Source organism: Pygoscelis adeliae, unplaced genomic scaffold (genome assembly GCF_000699105.1).
Source record: "Pygoscelis adeliae isolate BGI_AS28 unplaced genomic scaffold, ASM69910v1 Scaffold108, whole genome shotgun sequence".
Classification (NCBI taxonomy): Eukaryota; Metazoa; Chordata; class Aves; order Sphenisciformes; family Spheniscidae; genus Pygoscelis; species Pygoscelis adeliae.
Window position 1 is genome coordinate 744,405 of NW_008825498.1, and position 5,121 is coordinate 749,525.

At 50.4% G+C, this 5,121-nt stretch overlaps 1 protein-coding gene across 1 annotated transcript in view; it reads right to left on the reverse strand.

The window, feature by feature from the left end:
* SH3RF2 (SH3 domain containing ring finger 2) overlaps window positions 1-5,121 on the reverse strand; it is a 41,761-nt gene that overhangs the window by 34,726 nt on the left and 1,914 nt on the right. The window lies entirely within an intron of this gene.

Genomic DNA, 5,121 nt, shown 5'->3' on the forward strand with positions numbered 1-5,121 from the left:
TGGCAGCAGGGGGAGGTGAGGGACGGCGCTGGCCACCCCCGCGGGCAGCAGGCCTGCGGAAGGGGGGGGTCTGTGCTGCGTCCCTGCCACCGTTCAAAGCTGCCAGGGCCCTGCGCCTTCTGATTGCCCAACAACCCGGGATTTAGTTCTCCTACTATTTCAGGGAAGTGCTTAATTAGTGATGGTACACCTCTACATTAGCCTGCCACCTCTGCTTAGCAGCCGTTTTGATGGTAAATTAATGACTGTCCTGAAGTGATGGCCACCAGCTGGGCCTTGCCTCAGCTGTAGGCCAAGACCAGGGAGGTCACTGTCTGCCTGGCCCTGGGCATCCTCATCTTGCCCAGACCTGGGGCTGGAGAAAGGAGCTGCTCTCCTCTTCCTGTATTTCCATTTCCTAGGGGAGATCGACCGACTCTGTAGCCCAGTTGTGCAAGATGCAGGCCGATGCAGTTTCCCAACGGGTGAGGCTTGCTCTTTCCTCCCTGCAAAGCCAGTGAGAAATCCTGGGCCCATCAGTGGTTCAGGGCCCAGAGGAAACCCTCTTAAAGGGGTCGGATCGCCAAAGGACACGTCTGTCTCTTAAAAACTGCCTCCTAAATTGTGTCCCCTGTCCTGGCATCAAAATGAAATGGAGGTTCCCCACATCAGGGTAAACTCAAATATCCACTTACAAACTCATAAGGAAAATTTTTTCTTAAAAAAAAGGTGATGGTTCTTTACTTGTTTGCACAGTGCCTTGCACAGTGGAGTCCTGATGCTGAATGGAGTTTGAATGCCTGAAAATTAGTAACGGCAGAACAAAGTCCAGCATTTAAGAGCAAGCACTGCAGTTTTCCTTGTGAGAAGGGCAGCGGTGAGGTAAAGGACAGCAAGACAAGGTTTAGACAGCAGCAGTGAATGGGTCTTCTCCCTGCCAAGATCCAGCATCACCTCTCAGGATGTTTTTTAGCTCCAGCCCTGGCGCACCAGCAGAGCTGCACGTGAACGTGCCTCCTCCTCTCTCTTCCCTCTGGAGGGGAAAATTACAAACTCAGGCCAATGACCAACTCTGCGGTCAATGACCCGGGGATGGTGGCCAGCCACCAGTGGAGAAACTCTGCAAGAGGAGGAGGACTCTCAGACTTTCAGCCTCCTCGCTGACCACGATACTTAGCAGGTGAACACGCACGCTGAGAAATCCTGCTCTTCTATTCCTGACTTGCCATCTGAGCCTGACTCATTGCCTTGGTAACAAATTAAAACACATAAAAGTGTTTGCAGCTTGGTACCTTATTTTGTAAAACCAGGGAAACTGGCTCCTGATGTTGGCCGTGGAGGTCCTTTGGCTTTCCCCCGCCCTGCGGTATCGCCCGAGAGCAGCCCTGTGCCCCATCTCAACCCGCGGCAGAGCCGCCTGCCCTTGGCAACGTGGTTTGCACGGGCACTTTGGGCAGCGGCGCACGGCTGGGGGAGTTGCTGGTGACAGGAGCCAGCGTCGGTATGACCCGCAGGGAGACAGCCGGGAGCCCCTCTGCGGCAAAAGAATGGTAAGTATCGCTGTGCGTTTCCCAGGCACCAATAAGAGGGTCAGCCAGGAATTGCCATGCCTGTTGCCGTTTGCCAGGTGCCCTAGCGAGGAGCCTTGCTCATCCTTCGAGAGCACAGAGGGGAGTTTGCTGGTAACTGAAATGGACTTGAACAGTCATAACACGATCACGCATCCACTCCAGCCCTCCGCAAAGCCACCCGTCACACCATCCTCTTCTGGCTTGAGTACGACAGTGCCGCCTCGCATTTACAGTGCAACTGGGTGTTTCATCTTTCATCCCATCAAAATGGTATTTTCTTTTTAAGCTTTCCGTAGGGAACCTGACATAACCCTCACCCCCTGACTCCAAGGCTGTGGTTCTGCCTTATGCCCCTCTCCAACAGAAACGAGTGAATGGCTCAGTCTCCTGGAGTGTTTAACACCAACTCTTCCTCATGGCTGCAGCAATGCTTACAGCCACTGCAAGGCTTCCTACTTCTGTGCTCTTTGAGCTGCTCAACAGATCTCTGTTGTTGTTGCACACACAGCTTTTGGGGTGTGTATTGTCAGGCTGTCTATACCAAGGTGACTTCACTCTCTCTTTGCAGTAGATGAAAGTGCTAAAACTGCACGCAAAGGAGAAAAAAGGCATAGGACAGTATCCTGTACAAGGTGCAAGCCAGCACTGCGGAACCAGTTCCTTGGGTCACACTCGGTGTTTTTTTAGAATGACACAAACCCTGATGGGATGTGGCTGTGGAGAAGAATTGCGGCAAACCCCTTCTCCCAGGTCATGAGGCCACACAGAATTTTTAGCCAAATAAAGCAGCTCCACTTCCAGCTGAGAAACCCTGCGGCACAAGCGCCCACCACCCACGGCAGCTGCTGGGCGAGAGGATGCTCCCCCTCCCTGGTGGAAAAGGAGCTGGCGCCACCTCCTAAGGCAGAGCCAATGTGCCTGTGCATCGTGCCCCGGTTTGTAACATCTGTTCAGCGCTAGTCCAACCCAAGGCTGATACGACTCGTGTTATGAGGTCATTACTGTAACTGCACAGGAACTGTTGGGGTTTTTTGGGGGAGGTGGGGAGGGTGGTTTGCACAGTGAGTGGGTCAGAAAACGTGTTTGCCTCCGCTGGGTGCAAACAGGAAGGTTGCTTTGAATAAGGTTTCAAAAAGATCCAGCAATCCAAGTCCTGTCTGTCAAATTCAGAAAGGAGTTGGAGATGTTTCTGGAGGAGAAGAAAATACCAAGACACAGGCACTATATATAGACGTCCCTGTGAAGGTGGCGACGTTGGAGTGCAGTGTATTTTTATCCCAATAGAGGTGTTATCTGTCTATCTCCCATGAAATGCTGGAGGGGGGTGTTACAGCACTCAGTTCATGCGAAGAGAAAATAGCCGAAGTCACAGTTAAATTTGTGTGGTCTGTGTTTTCTAAAGGCAAGCTGTCATACTCAGAATTTTTCTCCTCTGGCTCGCTGCCCTGTATTTGTTGCATGACAAAGTTCATCATCCAAGTAGCTGTTTAGTGGCCTGGACAGATTTTTGCCGTGTGTAGGGTACAGTTTAGGTCTGCTACTCATCAGAGAAGTATGGGAGTTTTGTGTATACCTCAGCACACATGATCTTTCTGTTCTCTCACCAGCGGCAAAGACGTGTTTAGCTTACGTTGGGGCTGAAGCCAGATAAGAAGGATGCTTCAGCACAAGACGTAACCACATCTGGCACATGCCAGGGGCGGTTCCTAAGAGTTCAAAGGCTTCAGTGTAGATTATTTACGCATTCACCTCCTAGCAAATCCTTTTATTCTTAAATTCCAGACAGTTTATTATGTGGAGATCCTGAAAATCCAAAGTCTTGTCCTCTCTGCATAGATGCTAAAGATCTTAAAACCCGGCCAGACGTCCCAGGAGCAGCTACCAGGCAGTGCCAGTGGCCTCTCTGCAGCACTTCCCGAGCGACTGCTCCCACGGCGGCTGCTCAGGGCCTGTCTGCTCCCCGCACAGGCGCAGCCTGGGTACAGATGCACACGGACGTGCCCATGTGCACAAACCCAGAATGTGCCCACCCCATGTTAGCACGTAGGAAGTGGATTCAAAAGTGATTTAAATGCTAGCAAATAAGAAATAGTTTGGGATGGGCTGTAACTAGAATATTCCTGTTTTTTTAAGGACTGGCTCTGTGAAACTCCTGACTGCAAACTGAGTATTGTATTATTGCTATTTCAGCAGCTCTGCTGGGGCCTGCTCGCACTTCCCTCTCAGAATGATACGAGTTCTTGGCTTGCTTGCTGATGAGGGGATTTATTTTACTTTTTTGGCTTCATGGATGCTCATGAGGATGAAGAGCAAAAAGCTGGCAAGGAAACATCTCTACTGAGAAGAGAAACTTTGATCAAACTTGTGATTTTCTCAGCTCCATGGAGCAAAGGAAGTTTATTTATAGAACGGCTTTTTTGGTAAAAACAAAACACGTCCTGTATCCTGCTTTTGATGGCGTATCTGGCTGCAATGCAGCATGGTGCACGTCAATTTTATTTGCTTTGTAGCATGAAGCGGTGTAGAGTATTAGCGGTCTAGTGCAGATTGGGGCAGTCTTTCTTTGGAGAGCACACGACCTTCCACTGCAGTTGCAAATGAATACCGCATTTAAGAGTACCCAGGAAGGCTACTGCGGTGGGATTAACTGTGGTGGAGCAGGACTGCATGATAGCTGTTATCACTGTTGATTCTTGACAAAAAGCATCTACTCTGAGGTTCAAATCATTTGGAGGCCTGTGCTCACGCAGATTACTTCAGATGAATACCCTGAAACTTAAGCACTCTAACAACAACAAGTTGTCCTTATTACTGCCTTGTTTCTCTGCACCGCACAGGCACTTCCAAACAAGTCCTTTCTACTGCCGGGTGAAGAGCTGCTATTACCGGGTACCAGTTCAGGGGAGGGTCCGTAGGCATTAACAGCCCACTAGAGCAGCCAAAGCAACGTGTGGTCCCGTCTGCGTGTATTTAAAACCACCAAAACCAAAACATGACTAATACGTTGCATTCTTCACCTTGCAGCCGAGGACTCCAAAGTGTTTTATAATTAATTAACTAATTAAGTCTAAAAGCATTTCAGAGTAACGTGTTTCATACCCCCTCACCAGAGGGGCATAGGGTGTCAGAGGGCTATCTCAGTGCTGCGCCCCAGCGCTGCGGGGAGCCGCTCTGCAGCCACAGCCCTCTCGCTCACTACTTCTGCTGATTCCCAGGAGTTTGGTCTTAAAATGCTTTTGGGAGCTGCAAACTGATGGATGTTGCCATTATATAATATCAACAACAAGTTCCCACCTGTCCTGAGAAGTAGTTAAAGAAATGTGAAACGGGTGAGAGAGAAGAAAAACAGACGAGCGTGTTTGTGCTTTTTTATCTGAGGCTGAGGGAGTCCAGTTGGAGGAACTACAGACCTTCTCATTTTCAGCTGAAATGCCGCCCATCGCGACAGTGGCTGAAAACTGTCGCTGCCTGATGGTTCGTACCTGGCACGAACGGCATCAGCAGCTCCCCGCAGCTCCCCGGGAGAGCTGGTTCACAGCGAGGGGCCTCGCTGGCTGCGGCTCTGCTGCTC